General features: G+C 43.3%; 1 pseudogene; it reads right to left on the reverse strand.

The window, feature by feature from the left end:
• Window positions 1-23,183: 23,183 nt before the first annotated feature.
• LOC147445708 (uncharacterized) lies at window positions 23,184-23,705 on the reverse strand (annotated as a pseudogene).
• Between the last annotated feature and the right edge of the window lie 311 nt (window positions 23,706-24,016).

The following is a 24,016-nucleotide window of genomic DNA, read 5'->3' on the forward strand; positions in this document are numbered from 1 at the left end:
AATCGTCCCATGTTGCGAACCTTTTGAATGAAGGAGACTAGTTGCTTCACGTTTGAAGGAGTAGGTAAAGCTAACAATGTCTTTACCTTTTCAGGGTTAGCCTCAATACCATCTTGAGACACAACATGGCCTAGTAGAGTGACCTTGCTCTCACCTATGTGGCACTTGTCTTTATTCAATTGCCCACCCAATTGGGCCAGACATGTGAAACCTTCATCAACCTTGGACAGATGTACTTCCCTAGAGCTGTAAATGCAAAAATCATCAATGAAGACTAGTATGGACTTACCAAAGTAAGGTTGAAACACCAAGTTCATAAACCTCTGGAAAGTAGCTGGGGCATTAGTTAAACCAAAAGGCATAAATCTATAAGCAAAACACCCACAAGGTGTTATGAAGGTAGTCTTTCTTTGGTCTTCATCTGCAATTCTGATTTGGAAGTAGCCTGAGTACCCATCACACACTGTGTACCTTTCATGACCAGCCACTTCATTTAGTATTTCATCTTGAAAAGGCAAAGGAAAATGGTCCCTTTTTGTGGCTGCGTTTAGAGGCTTGTGATCCACACATACCCTCCACTTCCCATTTTTCTTTGGTGCTACCACAACTGGAGACACCCACTCAGAATCTTCCACTGGGTAGATAAATCCTGCCTTGAGTAATCTTTTTACTTCTTTTAAGAGTGCATCTTGTTGCACTAGCCCTAATCTCCTTAGCCTTTGCACCACTAGTTTGGCACCTTCCTTTAATTGGATATGGTGTTGGGTTACCGTCACTCCTTTAATGTGCTCGTAATTAGTTATAAAGAGGCCAGCATGCTTCTTTAGTACCTGCAAATAGGGTTCTCTCTCTTCTTCTAGTAGGTCCTTAGCTAGCATCTCCTCTAAGCCTGTGGCTTCTTCCTTGTTTAGAGAGTCTTGACCACCTTCTCCTTCTAGGTTTTGCAGTATTATACCCATGACTTCCAAAGAGCTAGCATCCTCCTCAGATGAAGATCAATTTCTTGTGCTCCATTCATCCATAGAAGTCTCCATCTCTAGGTCTTGTTGTCTACCTTGCTTCATGTCATACACAATTTTTTGTTGCTTGCCACCTACCTTATGATTTGGTCGCAACTCAAGGGAACCTGTCTCCCAATCTTGCCTAGCTTTCATAGCCATAAGCCAAGGTCTTCCAAGGATTAGCGGATAGCCCTCCCCCTTAGTTGGGATCACATAAGCATCAATTGAGATTGCAACACCAAAATATGAAACCTTCACTCTATTAACCTTTCCCACACAAGCCACCCTTACATTATTTGCCATCTTAGCTTGTAAGGAAGTTTGCTCGTTTACTTCCAAACCCAACCTGTGCATTAATTTCTCTGTCATAACACAAATCTCGGCTCCACCATCTACGTACACATTGGAGACTCGATGACTCTTAATCTCTGCATCAATGACTGACACGATATCCTTCATGCCTCTTGCACTCATAGACCCAACTGACTTTGCCTTAGCCCTCCTGGTGCTGACCATCTTAGACCATGTTCTACGCATCTTTGGGGAAAGGTGGAGGAGTTGCTGCCATGAAATCTTTGGTCCTTGCTTACTCACATCTGCTACCAGGTTGTAAGATATGGATCCTACCCCAAGTGGAAAGTCTTCTACTCCTATGTGCCTCCTTGACCTAATCTTCCTTTTCTTGTCTCCTATCACTTGGGAGGAACCCTCATTCCCTTTATCCGGCTCTGAAGCTTCCATTTCATCAGTTCTTTGTCTCCTAACTCTCTTTATTGCCATGGCAACAACTTCCTCCATTTTTTCTTTCCCTTTATCCTTACCATTGTCAAGACTTATGACAGAGATAGCCCTGTCCTCCCCTCCCGATGGTAGTGGAGGGATCTCTGCTGGTGCTTGTGGTGGTGGAGGAGGGGGTCTCAATATTTGGATTGGTGGAGCCACGTGTGCATTTTGTCCATTTAGTGGCCTAGCTCAAGGAGGAGTGACTTGCTGGCGAGGAGGCCGTCTTTGATTACCATTTCCTTGATAGCATCGTGGATGGGGGCAATAATACATGCCGTGACCTACCTCTCCACAGTTGTAGCAAATATACTCACGTGCTTGCCTTTGTCCTTCTTGTCTATTTCGTTCATTTCCTGGCTAGGGAGCCCTTACACCTTGAACCAGATTGATGGACAGGCTCTCTAGTTGATTGGTGATTTGTTGAAGTAATTATTGTTGAGAGGACTCTTGGTCTGTTGCTCCTGTCCCTGCTACTACCCTTGCCGTAGGTTGAGCTAGCGGTGGAGGCTCCATTCCCCCTTGTAGTTGAGCTTGGAATTTTAACTTCCTATCCTTCTCCCTTGCATAAGTCATAGCTTTATCAAAGGTATCTGGGAATTTACCTTTTACCTTTTCACGAAGGATGGGGTAAAGCCCTGCCAGGAAACAGTCCTTCTTTAGGCATTCTGGTGCCCTTTCTCCTTCACCTAGTGATGCACACCATTTCTCCCACAGGTTGGAAAACTTTCCTTCATAGCTTCTATAGTCATTGGGTGATGTTTGGCGTAGCTCTAAGAGTTGTCTCCATATCTCCTCTGGAGGCTCATGGCGGCGAAATTCTTCGATGAAGGCCATCTTTAAGGACTCCCAGTCTCTTCTTTCTTCAGGTGCCAAAGTTTGATACCATAATTTTGCACCTTCCCTCAAGACCAAAGGAAAGGCCCTTAACTTAGTAGCTTCGTCATCCCTTCCCGATACCAGAAAGGCCATTTCCAAATTATGCAAAAAGTCTGGAGCAACCTCCCCAGGCTTACCATAAAAATTAGGGAAGGCCATAAGTGAGAGAGTAAACAATTACACAAACAGCTCCAATTTATTTTAAAATAGAGTATGGTAATTACAATTTGGAGCTTTAGCACAACTTAGCTCAAAATAGGATGAAGATCAACACATCAAAGGAATGGTAATAGTTTAGTAAGGGTAGAATGACAGGATGAGGAGAGCGCAAGATTTCCCCAAGTCTCTCGGCTCCAAACAACAGGGCTATTCTTTGTTGATAAAAGATTTTTCTATCAATACAAATATTCACACGGATATGACGCACAAAATGGAAAGGAAACATGAGGGGATCATCATTCTCATTATTGACATCCATACTTACACACAAGAGCCTAGCTTAGTTGCACCACCTTGGGACCAATGAGCCTGATCAGCCACAGAAGGTCAACACCTCGGATCACTTCGACTCTTCTTGATGCATCTGTGAAGATGTAAGGCGTGATGGCAACACTTTGTACAATGCTGAGCCTTTTAGCAAGCAACAATTGGATGCTATTACCATAATCAGCATAACGAATGAAAGTGACACCATTAATGTGCAGCACATCATCAACTAAGATAGTTTCCTTAGATTGAGATAACTTCTTGAAAATTAGCAGCAAAGGTACGGCAGGGAGGCTTTTCACCCGGTCTCCAAAGCACTTTGGACAATATCCAAAGTGATCTTCACACGGACAAGAGGTTGGCTTGGGATTGGTGGTGTCTGGATTCACAAAGTGCACTGGGAGCACTCGCAGACGGGCGGCAATCTTGTAGGCAAGCCTTCGCCTCTTAGCTTCCGGAGGATTTAGGGGTGAGATTCGTGGTTGCAAGTTGGAGGTTGAAGTTGGTTGCTCACTAGCCTTTTTCTTGCCTGTAGTGGTCATGTAATCCCTTATTAATGAGATTAAGCCAAATGTTACCTTACGCTTGAGCATGCGCTGCGGCCTTGGGCCACTTAGGTGTAGAGTTGATCTTCCTCCTCTTAGTCGGCTCCTCAGGAAAGAGAGGTCTGGTGATGCTTTCTCTTCCCTTAATGTGTGTCACAGTACCTTCGTGTATGTTGATGTAGAATATTTCAAGCTCGTGTGCGTTGGAGGTTTCTGGAGCACTCATAGGTTGAGAGGAGAGGTATATCAAGCTCTTCTTCTCACTCTCCTTCGTTGGCGATGATCACGAACAAGGCATGTAGAAGAACTTACTTCTTGAATTTTAATGACACTACAACCTGGTAACAAGACCTCGATGAAAGCTTTTAAGGCCTCTAAAGCCTCCTCCTCTTCTGTTCTCCAATTTGCAAACTCCTCACGCCATTCGTCCATGTTGTAGATTGCATATCTTCATTGCTTGTGGACTGAAGGTCTGTGTAGCCCTCCTCCGTGGGGGCACCAAAATGATAGCGGGAAAAAGAGCAGTGCAATCGGGTGGCCTCTGTACGCGTGCACACTCCACAAACCATGCCTCATGCAAACAAGCAAAGAACAAAACAAAGGGGGCACCACCCTAAATTAAGAGGTTTAGGGACCTCACACATAGTGCACATAGGCAAGTGAGACTTCTGGCATTATGATGGCATCAAAACATATGGCAAAACACATAGAAACGAAGCTTAGGGACCTTATGTATCATATATATACACAAGACATCAGCTTAACAATACAACGGCATCTAATCATACATAATAAGGATATACAGAAGCAAGCCAAGGATGGCATAATCCCTTGTCAAAAACAATCAACCCAGCAAGTAGGTATGATCCTACTAGCAACACATCAATACCTTAGAGAATGATGGCGAGGATGGTGGCCATGGAGCATGAGAGAAGACTCCTTATTTAGGTTTTATGGCTAGTAATGTAGCATACTAGAGGGAGAGAGAGAGAGGGAGAGAGAGTAGAGCTCCATCCATAGCTCCTCGTTGTGAGCAATGTCGTCATAGCTTCGTTGCTTGGTGAAGTGAGTGAAGTGTTGGTTTTGAGTGAGAGAAGGCCTCCTTATATAGGTTTCTGAGAGGGTTTAGGATTAGGGATAAACATGCTTAAATCCGTTGATTGGGGTTACTTTTTGCTTAGGGTGGTCAACAGATTGAGGTCACCTGATATATCACCATCAAGATATTCTCTAGAGTGATGTGAGAGGGGAGGGTAAATGCTGATTTTTCTGATTGTGACACATGGGGATAAGGCCTTGACCAGCATTTAAGAGCACGTAAGGTGGCTGTTGAAACTGGAGGTTCTGCACATGTCAGGGGGGGACCTGCGGGGGGGGGGGGGGGGGGGGGGGGGTGGCAGCTGGGTCCTCCTGAAGATCAAATTCTCAAAAAATCCTCAACCATGGCTTCTTTTGACATGTGTTCTTTGAAAAAATCATCATGTCTCTTTTCAACTCAAAAGTCTTAATCCCTGTTGACTCACCTTTACCATAAGATTTTCTCCTTTTCTCCTCCTGTAACTGCATTGTTGATGCCCAATCACTGCTTCCAGTAACAGTGAACTGTTACCTACCAAATACTTATGGTGCAGTAAAAACTATTTACCATGGGTAAAAAAAGTTACTGTGGTAAAAAATATTTACTGTCGGTAAAAAAGTGAAAACGGAGTATGCTGTGTTGTGAGTCCACACGAACATCCTCGTGTAAATTTCACTAGAAATTCACACCAAGAATGCGATATTCTGTAAGATATAGGTTGTAGGCATGCATAAGAGCTCGTTCCCACGCATCTTTTGTCCATGGCACTTTTTACTCTTTGGTGCTTGTGAAGTAGATTTTTCTTCTCTTTCGAGATCCCTTGGACTAGAGTATCCTCATCTCCCCAACAACTGACTGTGCCTTTATTGCATCTTCAAAAGGGGTCCTAAAAACCATGCATCAGTTACCTCCATTGAATTTGAGCCCGACATCTGCTTTGCCTCGATGTCAGATATGTTACTGCTCTCTGTGAAAGACACTCTGAGATACACTGAATATTAGAGAAATATAGGCAGATGTGTGAAGAGAGAGAGAGAGAGAGATGTATATAAATAACTGAGGGGGAGAATGGGATTGCACCATTTGTGATATTTAGTATGTACACAATCTCTACATATACATAGAGAGATGAAGGGATAGTATGACATTGCTCATGCAAAGATTACGATAGGTACATATATTTATGAACACAATTGTGTGTGTGTGTGTGTGTGTGTGTGTGAGGGAGAGAGCGATGAGAGTAATAAATTATATTTAGTGTTTCTAACTTATTTAAAAGTAGGTCATTCTCTACAATCTTTTATATTTGTCTGTACAAAGAAGGAAAGGGAGCGAATTACGGAGGCAAAGGTTGGAATGGATACCATTAAAAATTATGTTTTCAATTATATTTTGTATTTTTTATGCATGCAGTATATAAATTTCATGTATCAATTCTTTACTTTGTGCGCGCAAAGAGAGAGAGAGAGAGAGAGAGAGAGAGGGAGAGAGGGAGAGAAGGAGAAGTATTGTTGAGAGCTAACAATATCAAACTCTAATGCTAGAATGGAAATATCCAATAAAGTACTAAATATTCCACACTAAACAATTTAAAATCTATATTATAAACACTTGGTGTTTACCACCAAGAATAAGTAATTTAATTAACACATAACTGGCTGTCCAACACGTTTATAATGAATTCCATTTCAAACTTTGAAAAAGACAATCATAAAAGACACACATCTATATGGATGCATTTATTTTACACAAGGTACCTATGCACCTATTCTTTAGCCCATTTGTAAGTGCAATAGAAAGAGAGAGACTTAAAGAGAAAACGTTCTCCCATAAATAAATGGGACGTGCAAAACTTTGTTTTTAACCACATTTTGTATTTTTTGGTGGTTATACAATATATATGTTATGCATTAATTCTGTACTGTGCAGAGAGAGAGAGAGAAAGAGCACTACACTATTCATACAAAAATTAAGAAAGTGTTTGAATATCAAACTCTAATGCTAGAATGGAAATATTCAATAAAGTACTGAATATTCCACACTAAACACATCTAGAATCTATAATATATACACTTGGTGTTTACCACCAAGAATATATATAATAGATGTAATCCCCAAGCGCCATAAGTCATTTAATGTAAACACAAAACTTGATGTCCGACACGTTCATAATGAATTCCATTTCAAACTTTGAGAAAGACAATCATGAAAGACATACATATCTATATGGATGCAACTATTTTACACAAGATATCTATGCACTTATTCTTTAGCCCATTTGTAAGTGCAACAGAAAGAGAGAGACTTGCAAAACTTTGTTTTCAAACACACTTTGTTTTTTTGGTGGTTATACAATATATATGTTATGCATTAATTATGTACTTCACACACACACACACACACACATGAGAGAGAGAGAGAGAGAGAGAGAGAACACTACACTATTCATGCAAAAATTAGGTAAATCTTTGTATATCAAACTCTAATGCTAAAATGGAAATATTCAATAAAGTACTGAATATTCCACACTAAACACATCTAGAATCTATAATATATACACTTGATGTTTACCACCAAGAGTATATACAATAGATGTAATCCCCAAGTGACGTAAATGATTTACCGTAAACACATAACTTGTTGTTTGACAAGTTCATACTGAATTCCATTTCAAACTTCCAGAAAGACAATCATGGAAGACACACATATCTATATGAATGCATTTATTTTACACAAGGTATCTATGCACCTATTCTTTAGCCCATTTGTAAATGTAACAGAAAGAGACTTAAACAAATATACACACATACAATATGCATATATGAAGAGGGAAGCAGAGGGAGAGAGAGAGACACACACACACACACACAAATAAAAAACAAATAATCTGGCATACTTGTTACCCAATTCTTCGCCTGCTGCCTCTGTGAGTAGTTTCCACTATGTGTCAGGCAAAACAATGAAATAAGTCAGCAACAGAATGTTTGATTTTGTAAAGTGGTTCTAGAAATCTCGAAGATGTCAATTATTAAAAATAGCATATATTTTCATGGAAGGAAAAAATAAGATGCAAAAAGAGTCATAGCAGCTTAGACTCTCTCTCTCTCTCTATATCTATATATATGTGTGTGTGTGTTGTTGATTTGACCCCTTTGCTTGTCTCTCGTTCACTCTATCTTTGTGAATTAACCTTCATGCTTCTCTCTTTGTAATTTGTTTTGTGAGATGTCTATATCTCTCTTTTGCTCTATGTGAGATGTCTATATCCCTCTTTTTCTGTATGTGAGGTGGTAGTATATGATCAACTCTCTGCCCCTGTCTCTCTTCTCTGCTTCCATCATCTCAACTCTTTAGCATCTTCATCTTGGTGGCAGCTACTTCACCGGCAGAATTCCACTGGCATACGGCTCTAGATGACTTTGCCAGTTTTCAGCATGAAGACTTTGCCAGTTTTCAGCATGAAGAGGGGGACGCCCAACAAAGAGAGAGAGGACTGTTTTTTGCATGTGTGCAATTACGGTGTGTGTGTGAGTAGTGGGGTGCAGGTTGACAGCTTTAATGAAAATCTTTCCTTCTCCTCTATCTTATGTAGCACGATGATTTTCTCTCCTGCATCTCTCTCTCCCCTTTGGCACATATGGTAATGCCCCACTAGTTGGGCGAATATGTACAGTTTTGGGAGTTTATGCATGTTTTCCAATGCAAGAGCCTTCTGAACAGGAATCGAATTAGCTAACTCCTAATCCCCCACATGTACGCACAGTTCTATCGTGGAAGATTACGAGTTTGGAGAGTTTTCTCGTGTGAAAACTCATCCAATTCATAGGGGAACTGTCCCTTTGCCAGTGAGAGCCCTTGGGACACGCGTAGGCGTTTTCGCTCCACTAACATCCAATCTGAAACAAGAAATTACAGCCTGCTGTGTTTTTTTGCAGGTTTAGGATTTCATACCTACACTGCAAGGGAACACCGGGGAAGCTCCATGAGAGCCTTGAGATGCGTGTACAGGGTTTTGAGCACCCAAAAACAAGAAAACAGAGACTTATAGCTTGCTGAATTTATGCGACACCTCACCAAAAAACTCCTAAATTGTGAGAGAACCCGTCTTACGCCTTTTGATTTTATAAGAAAGAAACAAGCCAACCACGGCTATGCATAGACACGGTTGTTCAACCCATGTACACAGTCGTCCTAGAGTATGCCATCTAGGAGGGGTGAAAGGGCACTAAGAACTAAGTACTAAGTACTAAGTACTAAGTAATTAAGGGCAATGTTTGAAGAGGGAGGAAAAAGTTCTATGTTAACGTGTGATGTTTTTGCAAAATTACCTAATAATGCCCTTATAATTCACCAAGGAAAAATTCATAGATAATATCTCCCAGATGAGTGTAGATAGTGTATATACTATAAAGGTATCGTACCTTTCCATAGAACAGTTAGAAGAGCACCACACTATGGTATTCACTGGTAGGTTCAAGAGTGAAGAGGGGCATCAGGTGGAGTTGCAGCTCCGACCCAAAGAAGTCTATGATGTAGCTGCCAAGCCAGAGACAAAAGAGGCTAACTGTAGGTTGGGACTCAGGCATTTCTACTAACAAGACCCTTACGGAGTGGATTTCCAGAAGGCTTATGAGCTTCTATCCACAATCAAGGAAGACGGAACCGCACAGATATTAGACACCCAAGGGAAGAAGGTCTAAGTAGTGATCACAAAAGAGATAGTGGCAGAGGCACTCAGATTGCCCCCACTGAAGGAATGACCATGCGGACAAGAGACAGGAAAATCATAGGCACATTTACGTAAGAGACAGCCACAACTACATTTGCCAATCTTATCACAAACAGGTGAAAGAGCCAGCCCGTTTGTACCACCAACACTTTCATTTTCTGGCAAAAAGGCCACCAAGGTACACTACACCAAATCATGCCATAGCCACCACATTCACTCAGGTTTTCAAGTCGACAACAAGATAACCAATGGACCATGCATAGTATGTCTTGACAACCTTGAAGGCACCAAGAAGGAAGGCAAAATCATGTACTTGGGTGCACCATAGGTCTTGACTCAAATAGCATATCATGCCATCTGCATGGCTGACAACCTACCGCCTACCCCTTATCTGAATACATGGATATTGGCAGCACGACCCTCTCCAAGAGCTACAAGGTCAGATAAAACATCATATAAATCTGATGATGAGTTAGCTGATAGCTCACCGAAATGGCACAGCAGCGAGAGCTCTGACAATGAAGAAAAGAGAGATCGGAGAGAAGAGATGAAAAGGAAAGTTGTGGCCGCACACCAAGAAGAGCCAGCTCAAGAACAATCACGCTTTGAAAGAGAGAAATAGGCGTACCAGCACAGTAGGCAAGCACAAGGGAAGGACCCAGAAAAATGGGTACCTGTAGGACTTAAAGGCCCTCGAACAGAGCATCATACAAGAAAAGAGGTGGATGATCCGACAGAGCATTTAGAAAGAATGTACCAAGAGGCTGAAGCTCTAAAGTTGAAGGAGGCAGAAGAAGCTCCAAAGAAAGCCAAGGAAGCGGAAGACCAAAGGCAAGACAAGAAAACGGCTAGCCAAGAGAAAATTCATGGATCTTCCCGACCCATCTCACCGCATACAGAACAACAAGACCATCCCATGCCTAGCCCACCACCATCACCTGCAGACAAAGACACCAATGAAGAAGCACAGTCTGAGAAAGATAGATTCAGAGTCCACTCAACAAATAGAATCCAGACAAGAGACTGACCACCCCGACGGACAAAAGAAAAAGAAGCCGAGCTGGAACAGGAGAAGGAAACAGAAGATACTCAAAAGCCAGAAGAGCAAAAAGAAAGTACATTTGAAAAAGAGATTGATAAAGAAGCAGATGCGAAAAAAGCACATACCACTGCACATGAGACTAAACCCGAGCCAGAAAAGGAAGAAAGGCCGGCACCTAAAGAGATAGCAAGGGTTGAGACAACACCCTCTACTTCTACTCAGCCAGAAATTGCCGAGGCATCAAAGCCTCAGGATGGCCAAGGAAGATACCGACCATCTACCTCCACACAAGAACAACCAACAGTTCTGAAACAGTAAGAAGCAACACATGAGGCTACAGGCACATCTCAGCTGGCACGACGGGAGGAGTGGCAATCAAATGAAGAAGTAATAGTACAGGTCAATGAGTATGCATGGCAAATGCAAGAAATGACAGAGAGACTCCGTTCAGCAACATTAAACCGCATCACTAAGGCCAAGGAACTTGAAATGGTGATCGACGCTCTCCAAGAAGAATTAGAAGATAGAATGACTGGCATCATTGATCTCCAAAGGTAGGTGCAAGAGCTGAAGGCAGAAGCAGAACATCATCTGTTAGCCAAAGATAGGCAACAAAAATAAATGGAGGAGTTACGTGATCTACTCACCAAATTATCTGATGCCTGCAAAGCAAAAGATGAGAAGCTGAGAGAAGTTACGAATGAACTTCTTACAAGATCTTTGCCAGCTCAAAAAATCCAGGTGCAATTAGATGTTTCTAATGCTTATCTGCAGTATTCTCTGAAAATCCCACAGTGGCCTCAATCAAAGGAACTGACAAAGTTTATAAGGCACTTGAAAAGAAAAACAAGGACCTAGAATTAGAACTAAAGTTAGAACAATCACAGCGCAGGGACCTTGGCATTGATGCGGGTTCAGAGAGAGGAGGAGCTTCTAAAGGAGGTAGCAAAACTCAAGCGGATTAATCAACTCCTCAGAGATGGAAAACCAGACACGTAGGAAGAGGCAGGCACTTCAAAGCCGCCACAGATAGACATACCCTTAGTCGTTTGCAGAGTTTGAGACATAGTCAACAGCAAAGCCGAGTGGTGATGAGGATTTTCAGGTTCACATGACAAATGCAGACACACTGCCAATGGTCCAACTATCAAAAGCTGAAGAAGAGGCACTTTCAGGTTCACATGACAGATGCAGACACAGTGCCAATGGTCCAACTGTCAAAAGATGAAGAAGACGCTCTGAAGGAGAAGATCACCCTAGAGGTGGATGAGCAGCTATGGATTGGGAGTTGAGAGTTTTACACTCTGTCAACGTCACTCAACTCAATCCCAATCAGATCAATTCTCAATGGCACCAACAATCCCTGTCGTACCCTCTCATCAGAGTAGAACTATTACAGGTGAAAGAAAGGTTGTACAAGGATATGCAAGAAGATGGCGCAGATAACAACCACCCAAAGTGGAGGTTAAGTTGGCTGAACAAGAATCCGAGATATCTGATTCTGTTCACAAGAGCACTGCAGCCCTTCAAAGAGATCCAACCTTTTGTCCTATGCCCAAAGTAAGGACATGGCAAGCGCATGAAGCGCTACAAAAGAAGAGGCCAACTTGGCTCGACTTCCCCAGGCTACCAGCTCTAGAGAGAGGCCAAGCGACAGAGGAATACATGGTGAAAACCCTAACGGACACCATGTCTTTCTTCAAGAGTCTGCCAGATCTCTCCTGTGCCATGTTATGTAAGATCTGCAGAATGCTGCTCACATGTATACAAGTTTGTAATGAGTCTGAGCAAACAAGAGCCCCATGGATATCATTCTTGGAAGGAAACAAAGGCTTATGCTACGATCAGAGTGGGCAACCTTCAGAAGAGGTCCTTTACAGATTCTATGCCAGATGCATGTTCTTGCCATCGAATAATATGCTGGCCTTTAAAGAAGATTTCTACATTGGATTCTTTAGCTGGCTAATGAAGATATTTGCACTGATGATCAACAACTTAACATCCACGTTTGTAGGCTACTGAGCGGTGGAGCTGAAGAATCAAGTAACAATGCAATTTTTGCAAGTGCCCGACAAAGAACAAAGAATCAGATACCAGAAGGCACTCGACGCGCTTAAAGACCACCTCGTCAGCCGTCAACCCGAAGACTATTTCAACCCATCAAATTGTGACAAGGGATGACACATGCGAGGAGGGAGAGAAATGCTAGCAGCACGCTAACACGGACACCATTTTTCGGAGTTCTCTTTGTAAAACATTTATTATTTTGATAAATTGGGAATATTGTAACTCCTACTTTCTCGGATAAACTCTGTAATTAATGAGCCGGGGCTACAAGCTTCCAGATTGTATCAGCCAGTCATCACCTAGCTTTGGTAGAACTCCAGATTATTAGTTTTGACCACCCAAAAACCTTGGCTAAGGTATAAAAGCCAATTTTTGTAAGTTTTTTATAAGTTTTAGATAAGAAATACACAGCGTGAGCTAATGGCGTTGTGCGCTCCTTGCCGCACTGTCGAAGCAAGGGACTTGCCAATACACCGTGTGCGAGCCACAAACGGCTCCAAGCACACAACAAGCCTAAACTAGCAAGCTCAAGAGAACAAAGGGTGTGTCACTCACCGCTCTACGCTCGCCTTCGTGGTGGATTCCTTGCCGCGATGAAGAAGAAGCTGCAGTCGTGCCGCGCTCAACCGCTTCGCCGCCGTCGTGCCTTCGTAATGCTCGATCGCACACACACTCTCCCTCTCTCTCTCTCTCTCTCACACACACACACACACAAGGAGGTGAAGAAGAAGAAGATGGAGATGGAGCAAGAGCACTCTTCAATCGCACAAATGAGAGAATGAGTAAAAATTAGGTTTAGTTGGCTTTTATAGGAGCTCACCCCATTCACACTTGGGCGCCCATGCTTAGCCAACTAATCCCTTGAATGTCCAAGTTAAAGTGCGCCTCTCATCGGCGATCACTCTACCTTTCCCTATTGGTCCGACAAGCCCGGTACCTGACTCTACCAAATACATAATACGCGTCCATCGTAGGTGATGGGTGTCCGTGAGCCGTGAGGGTTAACATGCCCCCCTTCCTGATGTAGATTCCGTCCTCGGAAGCTATTGAGTTGAAGCTGGTTCGTCGAGGTGGAAGAGCATTTGAGATGAATGTCCTTAGCCTTCTTCAGTCACTGCAAAATCAAACAACATTGGCACAGTAATTTCATTCTCTTAAAAAGCATATGCAGTTTTAGGTAGATACATTGATTGGTCAAAGAATTTCAAACAATTTGATAGCAATGAACATTAAATTGCAATGTAATCAAATGCATAAACAGATGTAAAGGTAAAAAATTAAACAAGTCTGGGGTTGCTAATTTGACGGTCGAAAGGCACTAGAGATCGAATATTAATACCATGGGTAAGCTTCTTAATTTTCTCTCGTCAATTAAGTTGTTTAATCGCGAGAGCCAAGTATTCATGTTCGAGGGCTGACTAGAGGCTATATCTAGAAAACTTTGTAGTTAAGCTACCATAAAAGGAATTTCTCATGAAATCATCGCCTGATTGATTACTTTTTCGTTGACCCCCCAAAGTCTTTTCACACTGATTCAATTTTGATGTGTGTGCTTATTTTGTACGCCTTGGGTTTTTTGCTTTTCAAGGAAAAGCGCCCACGCTGGGAACCTTTAGGGCTCTAGTACCATAGGCGATACATGTGAGTGAAGTACCAAATCAAGCTGAGATTTCTCTTCCAGCTTAAGATTTTACAGTGTGGCACTTTGATCTTTTGTTTGTTCATTTTCAACATTTTAATTTTGTAACTTTGGGGGGTCATATAACACTGTTACCCTCCCCAGGCTCATCACATTAGTTAACTCCCTTTATAATACTTAAGCTAAAGGTCACTAGGGTTAAGCCCACTAGAAAGCCCTAGTACATTTCATACAATGCTGCCTAAATCGGATTAAGAACCTAAGTAACCATTGCTTATTAGGAAGGCATTCCCCATGGTATTAAGAGAAGATCTCTAACACCTAACTTGGTCAAACTAGCTTAGTCGGACTGCTTGATTTTTACACCTAAACAAGTGATTATGACAAAAGATTACATTGAATTAAATGTTTGATACTAAGCAAATGCGCTGAGTATTATGCTACCAATCACAATCAAAGCAGACAATCATAGATGCAAAAAAGATAAGGGCAATGCTAATGGACAAGAAACACCTGTTTGTGTCGATGGTCGCGCTTGATTTGAAGAGTGAGTCGAGATAAAGATTCCATGAAGGTCCAAATCCTATCAATAGCAACACGCTCTTGTACACACTAGGAAACAAAAGGAATACCTCCAGAAGGCACATTAGTGGGAAAAGAGAACTTCTCTAATCTCTCAACTCTAAAACAGAAACACTCTATCGTACTAATTTTACCTACCCTCCATCACTCAAGTGATGAGGATCAAAGGTGTTTTATGGCATAGGTTTCTGTTTCACTGTACCAAATGTGACATGTGTAGGTCTGAGTCAATGTTTTGACTTTAATGTGCATACTCGTTTGCTAATTTCTCTTGCTCTTTTTTTTTTTTTTGTGAGTATAAAGCTTTATATGTACATCCCCTAAGATTGGAATTGAGAGGTCAGGGAAAAAGGTTGAGAGGGAAACAAATGAATGATGACTGTCAGCAAACACTCCCCCCTTCCTTGGGTAGATCATACCATTTGAAATGAGCTTGTCACCCTTTGAAACCAATTGTTCCAGTTGGTAATAGGTGAGGATTTTTGCCAGTAGTTTTCTATTACCCTAGGTGCCTCGTCAAGTTGCAACGGTGGTAAGGTACTCTCCCAGGATCGAACTTGAAGTGGTTCATCAGGTGATTCTTGAACACTGGGAGGTGTGGATTCTTTTGTAGCTTCATGGAGGTCCACTACTATAGATGGAGGCTGTGTAGAAGCTTTTACCTCTATGGATGTATTACATGAGGAGCTAGAAGCTTCATGGGACTCCCCCCTTCCTGAGCTAGGTGGAACAAATCGTTCTTTCTTTGGTACCCAAACTAGCTCGGGAGCAGGTATGTAGCATTCTGTGATTCTTTTCTTTCCACGATCATTGATTCGTTTTGGAGCTACGGGATTGGGCTCACTTGGGTCAGGTGATAGGTAAGAGCACAATCTACGTTTTGGCACCCAGATTTGATCATTTCCTTGATAGTAGCCTTGGGCTTCCAATAGTCGTTTAGGGATCCATCACAACATTTTCTTACTTTTATTGGAGCGCGTGGTACGTTTCTTACAAGGCTTCTGTTTTTTAGCACTAGCTATGGTCACTAAAGAAGCTTTAGGGACCCACTTGTATGTTTTCTTCGTTACATTAGGACGAGTCTTGTCGGAAGCGATATGCATTGCTTGTAGCATATTTAAGGGTATAGGCATTTCATCCCCCTCAGGTGTTACCCAGGTCGTCCCCCTATTTCCCCAAGTGTCTATGGTTGATGCTAGGTGGACCCAATCCACATTGTCTGATTCCGTCATACCCGGTAACACATCCATGTAAGGAGAATCTTGGCCAATGTCTGTATCCTTCTTACAAGTGTAACAATATTGTAGTGGGGCCGAGTGAACCGTGGTGTCAGAGCGATGATCAATAATGGTTTTAATCCCTAAGGGGTGTACCTTACCAGTCACCAAATCCACTCTAAGGACAGAGTCTTGGAATTGCAAATAGACATGATTTTTAGACCAATCGTGAACCATTTGTGCTTCCCTCATGAATGGTCGTCCTAAAATCATTTCATATGACATAAGGTGTTTAGAGAAATCCATTACAATGAACGTATGTCGTACCTTGTGTCCTAGAACTTTGATCTTAAGATCCTTGAGCATCCCCATAGGTTTGGCTATGGTACCATTTGCCATCTTTACCACAATGTTAGTAACACTGAGGCGGGGTTTTCCCATGGATTCCCAACAATCTTTTGTAACGATGCTAACTCCCGCACCACCATCAAGAATTCCCTTTATAGTTAATCCCTTGGTAGTGATGGGTAGGGTCGCATTAGACTCGTCGCCTTCAAAATACTGCCCTAATTCGTTAATGGGTACCTCAATCACAGACTCGTGTCCATCTAAGTCAAGTGATTGCACATGATTTTCCTCATCAATCATAATCGAGTCAGGCCTATTTGGTTGCGCAAACTGCGGTAATCCCGTTCGTAGCTCTCTGTTAAGGAATGCTCGAAGTGCAAGGAATAACTCAGGATCTCCATACAGCTTTGCTATGATCGTGGTTCAGACCTCAGAAGACATGAAGTCCACTAGTTTGGCAACATTCATTGGCGTTTTGCAGGGTGTAGGTCCTTGACTAGGAACTGGTGAGGATGGAATCTCATATTCCTCAATGGGATCAGGTATTCCTTCGTTAAACATCCTTTCCAACAAGAAGGGTGTATGCTCACTTTCTGATGTCCTGTCCTCACTCCCTTCTTGGATGATACTAGATATGGCTAACGGTCTATGGTTCATGTGGGGTGGATGAACTTGCGTGGGAAACACTTTGTCATGAATTTTGACCTGCATGGGTTCTGGTTCTAGTTTCCTTTGAGTCTCCTCCACTAAACCTCTTAGATGTTTCACCTGCTCAATCTCGTCTACTGGGTTTGGGTACGTCCCAATCTTCTTTTTACGATTCTTCCCTTTTTGCCCCTGCGGTTTATCTTGGGGGTCTTGGATTGGATTTGGAAACACTTGTGGTGTTTTCAGAGGCTCCTTATGGTTTTCTCTTATTCGGTTTTCATTTGATTCCATGTTACGGTTTTCTTTGTCGGTCTTTCTCTTTGTGGTATTGGTTCTAGTCTCCATTGTCTCGACTGAATCTGAATCATCCTCGAGGTCATTCATATACACGGGGTCATCTCCTGTTCCTATGTTTGTTTTGGAACTTGGCTTTGAATTTTCCGTATTCTGCGACTTCATCCTTCGTGTCTTCTTTTTCTTTGCTTGGATAACTAACGCGGTATCTCTCTCTTCGAGGATATGTCCTGGCCCTTGAAGCATGGACCGTGTAATCGCATAAGTGGGTACGACGGGTGGTATTGGCGATGTCACACTAGCAATTTCGACCAAATTCAGGGGTGTTATTTTAGGCGCATTTGGGTTATAGGGGCATTGGGCAATCAAGTGATCTATGCCACAACGATTACATGTGAGTATTGGCATTGCAGACGTGCTCCCTTGATTCACTTGCATCTGTGCAGCATTCTTTTGCAGCCTAATAGGGCACTCCGCTACTCGATGTGGTCCACCACACTCGTAGCATTGAAGAGGTGGCCTCCTAGCCTGGGTGTTGATATTTTGACCTCTGGATGCGAGAGCAGCAGCTTGATAAACCGGCTTGACTTGTCCCCAACAATCTTCCATGTAGTATATAGGACATTCTTCCAATGTATCAAGTCCGTAGGCAATACTAGTGTCTATTTCCTCCTCACAACCATCTGCATAAGCATTTGATGGCTCGCAACCCACTTGGTTCATAGGGGCGACTCTTGGATGCGGGGGCTGCGGTCCTAGCACAAGAGGTGGTAACGGTGTAGCTTGTACAACATTTTGAGATCTAGGGACCATGTGTTGCGGTAGTTGCTCAACAGGTGGAGTAGGCATCAATACAGGAGCTCGAGGTGCATCCGTCCAGGCTACAGGTGGTCTATTTGCCATCATACGTTTGATCATTAAACAATCCTTAGCTTGGTGACCATACCTACCACATGCGTTGCAAGTTCCATTAAATTTTACTCTAAACGTAGGGCACTCACTAGTGCTATGTGGACCTAAGCAAATGGAACACCATTGTTGCTCCCTTCTTGGATACATGTGACTATTTTGAGGGGGTCGATTATCCTTAAGAGACTCTTGGATTGCCTTGGTGAGGTCTGTCAAGAATGTCTCAAATACCTTTGGCTCATTGGCAATGGGCTTTGCAGTCATGGGTTCATACTCAATGGCTTGTGAGCTAGTGGATCTCGTGTCGGTAGACACCCTCATGCCTGCTATCATCAAGTTGTCCTCTAATTGGATTGCATTGGCAGTGACATCTTCCCAGGTTGTGATACCTCTAATCACTAGTCCATTATAGATTCCTTCATTCCTCAACCCTTGAATGAATCGATCAAGCAGTTGGTTATTATTGAAGCGCTCATTTACAGGGCAACGAGAGTTTAAGTGCTTTAGACGACTAATGAAGTCCCTTACTGACTCTCCTTCCTTACGTTCGGCCTTCTGTAGCTGAGATGCTACACCCCAAAGCACACCTTCTTGTATGTACTCCTTTAGAAAGAACCTTCGAAGGGTAGGGTAGATTGTTTTCTCGTCCACCCTTAGGGTCCTATACCAATCTCCAGCCTTCCCACTTAATGTCAAGCTTAAGGCATTGCACTTATGTAGTTCGTTGCGTTCCCCTAAGGAATCACATACTTGTTCAAACACTTCAATGTGTTTCCTAGCATCTTCATCCCCATTGAATTTTTGCGTGAGTTTGGCAATTTGTACTGCCTTACTTCTAGGCTCTCTATCAGATGCATGACGCATATTTTCCGCGATAGATCGACCTATGGTTTGAGCAAACGCTGCCAAGTCACCTATGTGAGGAGGTAGGGCCGGTGGAGGTACTTTGGAATCATATGTGGGAGAGGAACGGGTACCGGTCTTGGCATATGTGTGGATGATGCAGGATATGGAACATAACCGGGCATAGGTCCACTCGGATAAGAGCTAGGGAGCGGCACTCGAGGAGCATAAGCAAGTGGTACAATTGGAGGTGTGGGGGCCATGTGTGCATAAGGGGCTAGAGGCACATATGGTCGAGGCCCCATATTAGGTACTACGACACTAGGTAGTGGCACTGCGCTAACCGTAGATGTCATCGGTACATTCTCTGTCAGGCTTATCCCTGGAGTGAGCACTGTGTTTTCCTTAATAGAGGGTTGAGCCAAGTTAGGGAAGCTAAAGTTTTCGCTCGGAGGCTCAGATTGCATAGAGACCCCAGGTGAAATGACGTAAGATGGGTCCATGGGACTCATTAGAGGAGTCTCCATTTGTGATAGAGTAGGCTGTTGAGCCTTGCTCGTATCCAGAAATCTCATGGGGCCAGTTGAGAGTATATTTACCCCTCGGTTTTGCCTTTCTGATTGAATAATGCCATGGATAACATTACAGATCATTTTCTGTTGATCTTCGATGCTCGTGGCACTAGAGGTGGATTGTACAATCTCTATCCATCCTACATGGTAGGCTTGGCCAGAGTGTAGATCCGTCAACACCTCAGTGTGGAGGTCGTATGTCCAATGATCATTAATGAACAATCCTTCTAGAGTCGACGTGTTAACGGTTTCTTGTGAGGTAGAAGCAATGTTGCTCCCCGTGGTTTTACTTGTCACCAACGGTACTCTAGAGGGAACTTCTGAAGGAGGCAGCTCAACAGGGCCTTCTTGGTAAGAAGTTGGTAGGATATCCACATGGACACTCTTTGGGGGTGTGGGGTCCACGTGCGATGTGAAAGGAGATTCCACTTCCCCACCCCCTTCGTGTGCTTCATTTGCATCAGGTTCCGAGCGAGTAGCTCTACCTAATGTTTCCATGAAACGGCTAAACATACCAGTACTAGGCTATGGAGCTTCGGGAGGTGCATGGCCTTCTCTCTCAGTGTTTTGGGTAGGGTATGCTTCCATGATTTCTGAGTCGGAGGAGGAATCACTAGCGGCTATTTTAGGGTCTTGGGTGGTGCTACCTTGTGTCCCCGCTGAGGGTCTAGAGCTTATCGTGGATGGGTAATGGGTGTCCGTATGAATAGAGGCACCCTCAATATGCTCGTGTTCTAGCACCCGCCCAGAGCGTAAGTGCATGTGCTTTTGATACCCTAAGGTGTCGAAAAGCTGCTCTAGGAGGCCTTGTGACTAGTTTTTAGCGTGTTTTTTGTTTGTTTTTTTGCTAGATTTTTTAGAGCGTGTCGTGGAATGGGCCGTGTGATAGCTCAAAACGAGCATATCGGTCAGAGGGTCGTGCCGTGCTTTACAGCCCTCCGTTTGGTCACTCTATGCCCTCGGAATCCCTAAAATTGTCAATTTCCAGTAGGGAACTAGGCCCAAACTAGAAAGTCTAAGGGTGCAAGTGGGAAGAGAAAGGAGGAGAGTGGAGGACTTGTCCCACATGCTCTCATTCTCTCTTGAGGGAGTAGGGTATATATATAAGAGTGAGTCTAGTATATATCATAAGACTGAGGATTGAGGCTTGGGCCTGGGCTTGGGCTTGGGCTTGGGGAAACGATCCCGATCTATCTTTTATACAAACCAACCCGTCCGTTTTAAGAGTCACGTTTTTTATTTTCAAAAAATTTAGCTGCCCGCTCGCTCGCGTTTTTTTTTTTCGTTTTTTTTAAATTTTTATTTTTTTTTTCAGCTTTTTTTTTTTTAATGCAGAAAATACAGAAATTGAAAACGCTGAAATTGAAAATGCAGAAATGCAGAAAATTGAAAAACGCAAAAACGCAGAAAATTGCAGAAATTCAAAACGCCGAACTTGAAAATGCAGAAATTGCAGAAATTAAAAAAACGCAGAAATGCAGAAAATTACAGAAATTGAAAACGCAGAAATTGAAAATTGCAGAAATTGAAAATGCAAAAATTGCAGAAATTGAAAAAACGCAGACAATAACAGAAATTGAAACTTGACAGCAAATGCAGAAAACGCAAAAAACAGAAATCTCCACACACTCCTTCCCTGCCTTTCCTATGAAATTGCCTTTCCTATGATAGAAATTGCACCACAAGGAAGCGTAAAGTGCTAACCGAGCTTAGTGTAGGGTATATCCCCGGCAGCGGTGCCAAAAATGTGCGCTCCTTGCCGCACTGTCGAAGCAAGGGACTTGCCAATACATCGTGTGCGAGCCACAAACGGCTCCAAGCACACAACAAGCCTAAACTAGCAAGCTCAAGAGAACAAAGGGTGTGTCACTCACCGCTCTACGCTCGCCTTCGTGGTGGATTCCTCGCCGCGATGAAGAAGAAGCTGCAGTCGTGCCGCGCTCAACCGCTTCGCCGCCGTCGTGCCTTCGTAATGCTCGATCGCACACACACTCTCCCTCTCTCTCTCTCTCTCTCTCACACACACACACACACACACAAGGAGGTGAAGAAGAAGAAGATGGAGATGGAGCAAGAGCACTCTTCAATTGCACAAATGAGAGAATGAGTAAAAATTAGGTTTAGTTGGCTTTTATAGGAGCTCACCCCATTCACACTTGGGCGCCCATGCTTAGCCAACTAATCCCTTGAATGTCCAAGTTAAAGTGCGCCTCTCATCGGCGATCACTCTACCTTTCCCTATTGGTCCGACAAGCCCGGTACCTGACTCTACCAAATACATAATACGCGTCCATCGTAGGTGATGGGTGTCCGTGAGCCGTGAGGGTTAACAGGCGTTCACTTATCTCCTTCTCGCGCTTCCTACTCCCTCTTCGGTTGTCACATTGCGATTTTGTTTGTTGCATTGCAACCGCACGTAAGAGCTCTACGCATTGACGTAAGCCATTCACAGTATTTTGTAGCTTTTAGTGTCGCCGACCTGCGGCCTAATTTCATCATAACTAGGAATTTACACTTTTAATTCAAAAACTAAGCATGGGGGGGTATTGGGACATCATTGGGTCGAAAACAACGAGGTCAAAAATCCATTGTTGCTAATAATCGCGATTTGGGAACTTGACCTAAAGTGGGGTTTGAGACCATAGACATGTGTGCTTAGTTCTTATAAACTTGTCCGAGAAGTTCCGTTATGTTTGGATGTCATTTGATGCTGTAACAAATGTGATTTGCTTGCAGATGAGTGATTGGTTTTTGGTGATTTTAGTCACTTGAGTGTAGCTTGAGTTAGATGCAAGTTGTTAGTTGTTTTCCGTGAGATTCACGACCTCTTGTAGCTTCTATGCACTAGTCAAGTCAGCTTCATCCCATGGTTTGACAAAGTAATCGTGGTTCTCACTAATATAGCAATAAGATAGGATGGTGAGGTTAGACATGCGTCCCATAGATGTCTTAGAAAAATCATCGGATCATGCTTGTCAACAATGAGTAGATCATATCCGTATCTGAATGCATCATGGGAAGAGAACTTGCCGAGAAGTCAAGCCCAAGAAACTTCTTGAACAACTACTTGAAAGTGTAGTTAATGGTCCACCGTATTGAGTACCTGCGCCTCCTTCTTGGTCGTCAAACCAATCATTGATCTTTGGATAGCCAAATTTTATTAAACACAAATCCTGGCATGACCCAACCATGCTAGGTTGTGACGCCGTGGATAAGCCATGCTTAAATTTGATAACAACACGATTTTCACAAGCCTTTCTTGTGTCTTGATGCAATATGTTTTGAAGAAAAGTAGTAAGCGAAATTGAAAGCTATTGGTTACCTCCAAAATGCCCTCAAGCAGCTTGTCATGGCGGCCACATTGCCTGCGTGTTTGAGCATGCTTGAACCTTGAACTATTTCCAATCTTGAGTCAAATCTGTGCTCATATGGGATATCATATCCTTGCTGTGTCAATACCTACATACAGAAAGTGCTGCATACCAAAAGATTTGGCTTTAGCATTGGCAGGTTGTCGGACGTCCTCAAGCTGGGGAGTGCAGCCTTACATGCCTTCCAGGCTGTGCTTTGCACGAAGGTTCACACTTGGCGTCTAAAATTTTTGCGTTCATGATTTGTATGTTTGAGCCTCCATGGTTCTTGAACCGCTTATCCTTGGCAGGCGCTATTTGCGTTATTGACATCTTGCATGCGGCATCTCTCAAAAACTCTCACCGTGTAGTCCTTCTGTATCCATGGTTGTGCACATGCCAGGGGGTTCTAACGCTACGACTGCTTGGTGTGTGCCTGGGGTGGGCATGCACCCTTAGAAAATTTGAAGAGTGGCCACCCTCGAACCATGGGAAGCCCCCAAGTGGAAAATAGCGAAGCCATAGCTATGGCAGCCTTGCTGCAGAGTAGCACAAGGAAAAAAATAGACATCACAGGCGTTGTGGTGCTCCCCTAGTCATGCAACATGGTTGGGATTCACTCCCCTTGGCTCTATGAACCTAACGTGTCCGTCTTTTCTACATGCCATGCATGTCGACTGCCAAACCCATCTCCATGTTAGTGGCCCCTCCCACGTGAGTAGCCAAGTTCCTCTTCCTTGATCCAAGGGGCCATGCTCGCCCTGCATCATTGAGAAGGTCTCCTCAAGGAGCTTGCCCACGGTTCTTCATTGAGATAGAGAGAGAGAGAGAGAGAGAGAGAGAGAGAGAGAGAGAGAGAGAGAGAGAGAGAGAGAGAGAGAGAGAGAGAGAGAGAGAGAGAGAGAGATAGATAGAGAGAGAGAGAGAGAACATGCAATGCCCTGCCTTCCTTCCTCCTCCATAGCTCTCTCCTCTCCTAGCTCTGATACCAGTGAAAGGCCGAGGAG

This window comes from Adiantum capillus-veneris, chromosome 12 (genome assembly GCF_014529385.1).
Source record: "Adiantum capillus-veneris isolate H3 chromosome 12, ASM1452938v2, whole genome shotgun sequence".
NCBI classification, from domain to species: Eukaryota; Viridiplantae; Streptophyta; class Polypodiopsida; order Polypodiales; family Pteridaceae; genus Adiantum; species Adiantum capillus-veneris.